Below are 11,441 nucleotides of genomic sequence, written 5' to 3'. Positions count from 1 at the left end.
GCTGTGGAAGAAAATGTGCAATACATGACTGATCGCGTTCAGCTCTTTCAAGTTTGATGAGTCCTGCATCTCCTCTATGTTCCACTGTCCCTAGGCTAGGCTGTCCCCTGTATGGGCGCCCAATCCTTCAGGACTAGCATCATTGGTGATTATAATGGATGGTTTTATTACCCATAGGACATCTCTAGAAAGATGGGTATCATCCAACCTCCATGCCAGGGAGGTTATTATTTATGTAGACAAGGTTAGTGCTCCCCCCAGATGACCCCGCAAACTTTCTTCCTTGTGGAGGACCGCCGGAATGCAGGAGGTAAGGGATCCTAGAAGGGACATAGCCTCTCTTAAGAACATCTGAGGTTTGTCCATTGCTGTCCTAACTGTCGCCTTTATGACTGACTTCTTTACCTCTGGAAGCAGATATTTTTGACTTGTGGATTCCAGATGAAGACCCAGGAAAGTCTGAAGGGTCTGTGGCGTCAGCATGGACTTCTCGTAATTGATAATCCATCCCAACCCCTGTAGAGACAAAATTGTGTCAGCAAGGCGGTTACTACAGTGGAAGGTCGAGTTTCCTACTACCAGAAAATCATCTAAATAGGGTATGATCAACATATTTTGCTAACGTAAAAAGGGCATCACCTCCAACATTAGTTTCGTGAATACTCAAGGTGCCATAGAGAGACTGAAGGGCATCGCTGCGAACTGAAAATGGCAGACTCTCCCTGCCAAGATCACTGCCAATCCGAGATCCCGCTGGTATTTGACATGTATAGGAAGATGATAATATGCATCTTTTAGATCCAATCCGGCCATCATACATCTAGGAAATAAAAGTTTGATAGTGGATCTAATTGACCCCATCTTGAATTTAAGATGGTAAAGAAAGGTATTTAACTTCTTTAAATTTGTAATGGTCCTAAATGACCCGTCCGGTTTAGAGACCAGGAAAAAAAGGGAATAAAATCCCCTTCCTTCCTGACCCACCGGAACTTCTACTAGGACATTTTAGGACACTAAATTCAGAATTTCTGATTCAAGAGCTATTTGTGGTCCTGGTGACTTAAGTGATGTCAAAATAAACGAATCATGGAGAATTTGACAGAATTCCAATTCCAATCTGAACTTCACCAGGTTCAGGACCCAGGTACTTGCAGTTATCTCCTTCCATCTTTGGTGGAAACATTTTAGTCTGCCTCCTACTGGAGGATCTGGGCTATTGGAACCTACTACCTTTCTGGGAAGAAGGCCCTTTAAACATAGCCCCTTTGTTTGACGTTCTTCGTAGCCCAACGGTCTCGGCCTTCCAACATCTTCCTTTTGTTGAATGGACGTCTTTTAAATGCTCTCCTATATAATGAAAGAGCTTGATTAGGGAAACCCTTTTTCCTTTCTCCCGCTTTGGTATCTCATCCAGTAGACTTCCGAAGAAAAACTCACCCTGGCAGGGGATGGAGCAGAGTTTTGTTATTGACTGCGTATCTCCCTTCCAACTCTAAAGCCACAGAGCGCGTGGAGCGGCATTAACTAGACCAGCCGATCTAGCTGCTAATCTTAACAAATCCCCCGATACATCCGCCAGGAATGCCGCCACTCCCGATTAATGGAATGGCAGATCATTTGTCCCTGGGCACTTTCTGCTCGATCTGTCGCTCTAGCTGGTCTATCCATACTAGCATTGATCTTGCCGTGCATGTGCTGGATATGGCTGGCTTAAAAGGTCCCTGTAGAGGCTTCCCACGCCCTCTTGAGGGTACTGCTCTGCGATCAAGCGGTTCAGATAACAACCCCGCATCCTCTACTGGTAGATTCGATTGTTTAGATGTGGAGGCTACCGCCGCATCTACTTTAGGGATTTTGGTCCAGGTTAACAATTTCTCATCACTGAATGGATATTTCCTCTTAGAAGCCGAGGGAAGGAAGCCCCGCCGGTTTTGTTTGTTCCATTACCTCTTTACTAGGTCCTTTACTGCCGAAACAACAGGGAAAGCTCTTCTCTTCCTCTGAGCAAGCCCTGCAAATATTATGTCCTATGTTGTTAAGGTTTCTTATGCATCCGTGCACCCCATAGTGTTCTTGACTGACTTGACCAAATTGTCGATACTATCTATAGGAAAGCACTAAAGCCCCTATACTTCAGATGAGAGCGATGGTGAAGATATCTGTGAGGAGTCGGAAGCCTTTCCTTGGTCAGTATCAGAGTCTGGACTGGAGATGGGGAACACCTTTTTTCTTCAACTCGTATGGCTCTTAGGTACTTTGGTCTGGACTAAAGCCTGAAGCTCCGCTCTTATCTTACGAATACGAATGTCCTTTGATGTTACCGCCGCCTTCCTCTGTACGGTTTCACTAATACAACCCTGACATAGTCTCTTGGGGTAGGAGTTAGGAAGAGGCTGTATGCATAGTGCACACTGTTTATGTTTGGATTTTTTTTGTTTTCTTAGTCTGAAAGTGGGAATTATACAGAAAGAAGTGAAGTTAGCTTAATAGGTAGAGCCCAGCATACTTCCCTAGTGAAGCTTATACGGTACCAGTTCTGGAGGTCGAGATACAGTCCGAGTCCTGGGTGGGTTCAATGTTCCACCTCTCCGACTCCTGTCTGTGGAGCCTCCTTCTCTGGAGCGTCCACTGTCTTTGCCCACTCTGCGCCTGCAGGTCCGCTGGTGGGTGCGCCTCATGTTCACCTGGGGATGACATGTTTAGCACACTGGCGGATCTATAATTACCGCTATTTATAGTTGCCCAGGGCTTTTTTTTTTTTTGCACGTGTGGTTAATTACCCACCTTGCACTGACAGTACTGCCTCCACCGACCCCCAGAAGCCATCCAAGTCACTTCTGGGGCACGAACTGCTCACTGGTCCACTGCGCATGCGTGGCCCAGCTTTTCTCTTCCCTGGCACCGCGGTGCATTAATGGCGTTACCGCAGAGTTCGGCGGCCGGTTCCCGATCCTTCGCTCCCGCACAAGCTAGGGCAGCCTCACCCGGACCCTGGCCTTGCACTATCCGCAGCTGCGCTTCTGCCACCCATGGAACACGGCAGCTGGTCCTCCCAGATATGAGCCAAATGAGGGGGGAGAATGATGGACAGGGCTTCCTGATGCTGCTTCTGGAACCACAGCCCCTGCCGTTCTCAATTGACACTGCACAGGCGCGGCATGCATTGGCCCAGGTATTCTTCTTTCCGCAGGTCCTTCAGGTCCCATAAGAACAGAAAACCAACTTTTATTTCTGTAGGTTTCTTGTTCCTATGGGCGGATTCCTCTCATGTGGTTGCTGTCGTGGCAAAGAGTAAATTATACCTATAAAGAGAAAAATCAGAGAAACTGAAAATTTTGCAGTGGTCTCTTAATTTTTGCCAGAGCTGTATGTCTATAATGGCAAAATTCAGTGTGAATGTGGTAAACAAGTTATGCAGCAGAATGGACAGAGTGTAACACATCCGTTGTACCCCAACATCAATAATGAACCGCAGTGAGTTATTGCAGTTATTGTGATAGATACCGTATTTTTTCGACTATAAGATGCACAGCTTTGGGGTGGAAAATGAAGATTTTTATAAGATGGGGGGGGTCCGTCTTATTGTCTGAATATAAGGTATCTTACCTGAGGGCTGGTGGCGGTAGAGCGGGGTCACAGGAGGCATGGTCCCTTCCTCATGAAGTTGGAGGCGGAAGAATTGGGGCAATGCTGTAGTCTCAGGGTATCCCAGCGGTGCGATGCTGTGCGTCCGGTGTCGGCGGTGTGGCAGAGCAGAGTGCATTGCATAATGGAGCAGGGTCCCATCTTCAGCCGGCAGCAGAAATGTGGCGATGCTGTGGCCCGGTGTCTATGGTGAGCTGAGCCGAGTGTATCATTGGTTTCTCGGCTGCCATTTTACTGAGGCCGCGCATGTTCATATTGAGATCTCGGCGGACCTCGGGATCAGGAAAATGGCCACCGAAATCTCAATCTGCGCTCGTACGGCCTCCGGCAGCCATTTTCCTGAAGCCAAGGGCCATCGAGATCTCAATATGCACATGTGCGGCCTCCGAGGGCCATTTTCCTGAAGCCCATAGCTTCAGGAAAATGGAGAACGAGAGGTCGGCCAAGATCTCAATCCGCGCACGCGCTGCCTCCGGCGGCACACGACTTCAGGTAGATGGCCCCAGGGAGACCAATGATGCACTACGCACTGCTCACCGCTGACACCGAGGTTCAGCATCGCCACACTTCTGCCCCTGCCGGTTCCCTGAGGAAGGGACACTGCTACACCACTGCCGCAACCCCCAGTAAGCCTTCATTCGGACTATAAGACACAAAATACGGTACTTATAAACACTGCAGCAACAGAATAGGCCTAAAAAAAACCTTACTGCCCAGCAAAAGTATGGTGATAGCCATCGCCACAACACAATGAGGACTGTACAGACCAATATCGGCTGCATGTACTTAATAACACAGGACTGTTCCTTCATCAGTCCTCCTGGGCTCAGATTAAACCTTGATTACAGACCAGCTTACCATATTACAAGGAAACCTGCAGGACAGTGACCCTGGACTGCTGGAAGATCAAACCAATAACAGTTAGTACATGGATAATAGTAAAACCTACAAGAGAAAAAAGTAAATGAAAACCCTGATATAACTAAGTAAAAAAAGCAAAAATGCATTTAAATAACACAGAGTTTTTAGTAATACTGTTTTTTGATAAAAAAAAATAGCACAAAAGCCATCCCACCTCGTCACGGTAACTCTGATCGGGACAGTCCTAAACTATCTAATATTGAAACCTTACCATGTGTCAATGTTGACCTCAGTGTGAACAAGGGCAGATGAAAGGACTGCGCCCAAACAGTGAAACACTAGACTAGGGAAGCCTTATATAGTTTCTAGCTCAGAAACAGGGAGGCCACACCCCGGATTGCACAGAATGCAACAATACACAGAAGAAAAAAAAAAAAAAAAAAAAAAAAAAAAAACACAAAATTGAGCTTAACTTAAGTTGGTACACAACAGTTTTACCTCTGCATGTATACCAACTTAAGTTAAGCTCAATTTTGTGTTTTGTTTTTTACATGGATAATAGGCAGAGCATTGGGATGCATGTACATTACTCATCCAATAGATCAGGTCTATTCCAAATCCTTAGATGTCTAGGCCTCAAGTAAGGGCTGGATATTGTGGAAACTAAGGAAATACGCAGTCTGGCAGGTAACATCCCCTGCCATTACCAGCGTCAGGCTTCTCATTAGAATCGCTAAAAGGGAAATGTGGATAATCATTCCTGTTTTACTGATGTTAGACACAGAGAGCTTCTATACGAGTCATTAGTCCAGACATTATCTATGTTTATATATGTGTCAAAAAATTATTATTTTTTTTTTTTTAACCCCTCTGTGACCTTAGACATACTATCCCGTCGAGGTGCCCTGGGCTTATCTGACCCTGGACGGGATAGTACGTCATAGCCGATCGGCCGCGCTCACGGGGGGAGCGCGGCCGATCGCGGCCGCGTGTCAGCTGCTTATCGCAGCTGACATCCGGCACTATGTGCCAGGAGCGGTCACGGACCGCCCCCGGCACATTAACCCCTGGCACACCGCGATCAAAGATGATCGCGATGTGCCGGCGGTGCAGGGAAGCACCGCGCAGGGAGGGGGCTCCCTGCGGGCTTCCCTGAGCTCCCCGCAGCAACGCGATGTGATCGCGTTGCTGCGAGGGTCTCCTCACCTCCCTCCCTGCTCGAGCCCCGGATCCAAGATGGCCGCGGATCCGGGTCCTGCAGGGAGGGAGGTGGCTTCACAGAGCCTGCTCAGAGCAGGCACTGTGAAGGCTGCAGCGCTGCATGTCAGATCAGTGATCTGACAGAGTGCTGTGCAAACTGTCAGATCACTGATCTGTGATGTCCCCCCCTGGGACAAAGTAAAAAAGTTAAAAAAAAATTTTCCAAATGTGTAAAAAAAAAATAAAAAAAAATATTCCAAAATAATGAAAAAAAAAAAAAAAAATATTATTCCCATAAATACATTTCTTCATCTAAATAAAAAAAACAAAACAATAAAAGTACACATATTTAGTATCGCCGCGTCCGTAACGACCCGACCTATAAAACTGTCCCACTAGTTAACCCCTTCAGTAAACACCGTAAGAAAAAAAAAAAAAAAACGAGGCAAAAAACAACGCTTTATTATCATACCGCCGAACAAAAAGTGGAATAACACGCGATCAAAAAGACAGATATAAATAACCATGGTACCGCTGAAAGCGTCATATTGTCCCGCAAAAAAAGAGCCGCCATACAGCATCATCAGCAAAAAATTAAAAAAGTTATAGTCCTGAGAATAAAGCGATGCAAAAATAATTATTTTTTCTGTAAAATAGTTTTTATCGTATAAAAGCACCAAACCATAAAAAAATGATATAAATGAGGTATCGCTGTAATCGTACTGACCCGAAGAATAAAACTGATTTATCAATTTTACCAAACGCGGAACGGTATAAACGCCTCCCCCAATAGAAATTCATGAATAGCTGGCTTTTGGTCATTCTTCCTCACAAAAATCGGAATAAAAAGCGATCAAAAAATGTCACGTGCCCAAAAATGTTTTCAATAAAAACGTCAACTCGTCCCGCAAAAAACAAGACCTCACATGACTCTGTGGACCAAAATATGGAAAAATTATAGCTCTCAAAATGTGGTATTGCAAAAAATATTTTTTGCAATAAAAAGGGTCTTTCAGTGTGTGACGGCTGCCAATCATAAAAATCCGCTAAAAAACTCGCTATAAAAGTAAATCAAACCCCCCTTCATCACCCCCTTAGTTAGGGAAAAATAAAAAAAATGTATTTATTTCCATTTTCCCATTAGGGCTAGGGTTAGGGCTAGGGTTAGGGCTAGGATTAGGGCTAGGGTTAGGGCTAGGGTTAGGGCTAGGGCTAGGGTTAGGGCTAGGGTTAGGGCTAGGGCTAGGGCTAGGGTTAGGGTTGGGGCTACAGTTAGGGTTGGGGCTAAAGTTAGGGTTAGGGTTTAGATTACATTTACAGTTGGGAATAGGGTTGGGATTAGGGTTAGGGGTGTGTCAGGGTTAGAGGTGTGGTTAGGGTTACCGTTGGAATTAGGGTTAGGGGTGTGTTTAGATTAGGGTTTCAGTTATAATTGGGGGGTTTCCACTGTTTCGGCACATCAGGGGCTCTCCAAACACGACATGGCGTCCGATCTCAATTCCAGCCAATTCTGCGTTGAAAAAGTAAAACAGTGCTCCTTCCCTTCCGAGCTCTCCTGTGTGCCCAAACAGGGGTTTACCCCAACATATGGGGTATCAGCGTACTCAGGACAAATTGGACAACAACTTTTGTGGACCAATTTCTCCTGTTACCCTTGGAAAATACAAAACTGGGGGCTAAAAAATAATTTTTGTGGGAAAACAAAAAGATTTTTTATTTTCACGGCTCTGCGTTATAAACTGTAGTGAAACACTTGGGGGTTCAAAGTTCTCACAACACATCTAGATAAGTTCATTGAGGGGTCTAGTTTCCAATATGGGGTCACTTGTGGGGGGTTTCTACTGTTTAGGTACATTAGGGGCTCTGCAAACGCAATGTGACGCCTGCAGACCATTCCATCTAAGTCTGCATTCCAAATGGCGCTCCTTCCCTTCCGAACCCTCCCATGCGCCCAAACGGTGGTTCCCCCCCACATATGGGGTATCAGCGTACTCAGGACAAATTGGACAACAACTTTTGGGGTCCAATTTCTCCTGTTACCCTAGGGAAAATACAAAACTGGGGGCTAAAAAATAATTTTTGTGGGAAAAAAATTTTGTTTTATTTTTATGGCTCTGCATTATAAACTTCTGTGAAGCCCTTGGTGGGTCAAAGTGCTCACCACACATCCAGATAAGTTCCTTAGGGGGTCTACTTTCCAAAATGGTGTCACTTGTGGGGGGTTTCAATGTTTAGGCACATCAGTGGCTCTCCAAACGCAACATGGCGTCCCATCTCAATTTCTGTCAATTTTGCATTGAAAAGTCAAACTGCGCTCCTTCCCTTCCGAGCTCTCCCATGCGCCCAAAGAGTGGTTTACTGCCACATATGGGGTATCAGCGTACTCAGGACAAATTGGACAACAACTTTTGAGGTCCAATTTCTTCTCTTACCCTTGGAAAAATAAAAAATTGGGGGCAAAAATATAATTTTTGCGAAAAAATATGATTTTTTATTTTTACGGTTCTGCATTATAAACTTCTGTGAAGCACTTGGTGGGTCAAAGTGCTCACCACACATCCAGATAAGTTCCTTAGGGGGTCTACTTTCCAAAATGGTGTCACTTGTGGGGGGTTTCAATGTTTAGGCACATCAGTGGCTCTCCAAACGCAACATGGCGTCCCATCTCAATTCCTGTCAATTTTGCATTGAAAAGTCAAATAGCGCTCCTTCCCTTCCGAGCTCTGCCATGCGCCCAAACAGTGGTTTACTGCCACATATGGGGTATCAGCGTACTCAGGACAAATTGGACAACAACTTTTTGGGTCCAATTTCTCCTGTTACCCTTGGTAAAATAAAACAAATTGGAGCTGAAGTAAATTTTTTGTGTAAAAAAGTTAAATGTTCATTTTTATTTAAACATTCCAAAAATTCCTATTAAACACCTGAAGGGTTAATAAACTTCTTGAATGTGGTTTTGAGCACCTTGAGGGGTGCAGTTTTTAGAATGGTGTCACACTTGGGCATTTTCTATCATATAGACCCCTCAAAATGACTTCAAATGAGACGTGGTCCCTAAAAAAAAAATGGTGTTGTAAAAATGAGAAATTGCTGGTCGACTTTTAACCCTTATAACTCCCTAACAAAAAAAAAAATTGGTTCCAAAATTATGCTGATGTAAAGGAGACATGTGGGAAATGTTACTTATTAAGTATTTTGTGTGACATATCTCTGTGATTTAATTGCATAAAAATTCTAAGTTTGAAAATTGCGAAATTTTCAAAATTTTCGCCAAATTTCCGTTTTTTTCACAAATAAACGCAGGTAACATACATAGTAACATAGTAACATAGTTAGTAAGGCCGAAAAAAGACATTTGTCCATCCAGTTCAGCCTATATTCCATCATAATAAATACCCAGATCTACGTCCTTCTACAGAACCTAATAATTGTATGATACAATATTGTTCTGCTCCAGGAAGACATCCAAGCCTCTCTTGAACCCCTCGACTGAGTTCGCCATCACCACCTCCTCAGGCAAGCAATTCCAGATTCTCACTGCCCTAACAGTAAAGAATCCTCTTCTATGTTGGTGGAAAAACCTTCTCTCCTCCAGACGCAAAGAATGCCCCCTTGTGCCCGTCACCTTCCTTGGTATAAACAGATCCTCAGCGAGATATTTGTATTGTCCCCTTATATACTTATACATGGTTATTAGATCGCCCCTCAGTCGTCTTTTTTCTAGACTAAATAATCCTAATTTCGCTAATCTATCTGGGTATTGTAGTTCTCCCATTGCCCTCCTTTGTACTCTCTCTAGTTCCATTATATCCTTCCTGAGCACCGGTGCCCAAAACTGGACACAGTACTCCATGTGCGGTCTAACTAGGGATTTGTACAGAGGCAGTATAATGCTCTCATCATGTGTATCCAGACCTCTTTTAATGCACCCCATGATCCTGTTTGCCTTGGCAGCTGCTGCCTGGCACTGGCTGCTCCAGGTAAGTTTATCATTAACTAGGATCCCCAAGTCCTTCTCCCTGTCAGATTTACCCAGTGGTTTCCCGTTCAGTGTGTAATGGTGATATTGATTCCCTCTTCCCATGTGTATAACCTTACATTTATCATTGTTAAACCTCATCTGCCACCTTTCAGCCCAAGTTTCCAACTTATCCAGATCCATCTGTAGCAGAATACTATCTTCTCTTGTATTAACTGCTTTACATAGTTTTGTATCATCTGCAAATATCGATATTTTACTGTGTAAACCTTCTACCAGATCATTAATGAATATGTTGAAGAGAACAGGTCCCAATACTGACCCCTGCGGTACCCCACTGGTCACAGCGACCCAGTTAGAGACTATACCATTTATAACCACCCTCTGCTTTCTATCACTAAGCCAGTTACTAACCCATTTACACACATTTTCCCCCAGACCAAGCATTCTCATTTTGTGTACCAACCTCTTGTGCGGCACGGTATCAAACGCTTTGGAAAAATCGAGATATACCACGTCCAATGACTCACCGTGGTCCAGTCTATAGCTTACCTCTTCATAAAAACTGATTAGATTGGTTTGACAGGAGCGACTTCTCATAAACCCATGCTGATATGGAGTTAAACAGTTATTCTCATTGAGATAATCCAGAATAACATCCCTCAGAAACCCTTCAAATATTTTACCAACAATAGAGGTTAGACTTACTGGCCTATAATTTCCAGGTTCACTTTTAGGTACTATCAAAGAAATTTTACCACTATCATGAAGTACAATATGTCACGAGAAAACAATGTCAGAATCACCAGGATCCGTTGAAGCATTTCGGAGTTATAACCTCATAAAGGGACAGTGGTCAGAATTGTAAAAATTGGCCCGGTCATTAACGTGCAAACCACCCTTGGGGGTAAAGGGGTTAAACACAGCCAGGACAGACTATCGAATCTGGGCTCAGCCGGGGTAAAAAATAAAGGCCTAAAAGGCTATCTCTCTGTGATATTTATATGCCCAGCCTGCCATGGAGCCAGGAACCCTACTCTATAGCTAGAGAAAAGTAGGTTTCTTCCTATCACAGAGGGTGATTATCTACTGTGAGGCAGTGGGACTATGGGTTCTCAACTGTAAGAGTCCTGGATACAGATTCTTTATCTTAGGAGCCCTGACTGCTGTTAAGAGCAGCGAGTATGGGATCACCTGCCACATGATGCAGTGCTGCTGAATCGCGACAAGGTACAAAAGAAGGCCATGATGCCGTCCATGGTCAACATAATACAAAAGACTTATGGGAAAAGAATCTGTCAACCGGATGCTGCTCAAGGAAACTAGTCAGATTGCCGTATGTAGAGTCGGGAAGGATTCTTTCTTTCTTTCTACCTCGTGGGATTTCCTGCTCGCAGAACAGTAGTATGTCCTCTTATAGGATGAACCCAAAAGACATGTCTACCTTCAAAGCTAACTATGAGAGAGACTTGCCCTTAGCACTCAAGGGCAGTGGCTCAATTGAGAATTCTGTTAAAAACAGAAGAAATACTAAATTACTAGGCCAATCCGAGCATAGCTGTTCCCTCGTCCAAACCCAGTTGGAAGCATGAAGCAACCGAAGCTGGATCTGGGTCCAGAAACACGGGGACTCTATAACCAGAGTTGAGGTCAGGGACAAAATGTGAAGTGGTAGGCCGACGATACAAGGTGTGGCCACGCTGCCAAAGTAACGAGGCACAAGGCAGAAGGTCTAAGCCAGAGGCAAAAAGTTCTC

Source organism: Ranitomeya imitator, chromosome 2, assembly GCF_032444005.1.
Source record: "Ranitomeya imitator isolate aRanImi1 chromosome 2, aRanImi1.pri, whole genome shotgun sequence".
Classification (NCBI taxonomy): domain Eukaryota; kingdom Metazoa; phylum Chordata; class Amphibia; order Anura; family Dendrobatidae; genus Ranitomeya; species Ranitomeya imitator.
Note: the sequence above shows the minus strand (reverse complement) of the source record.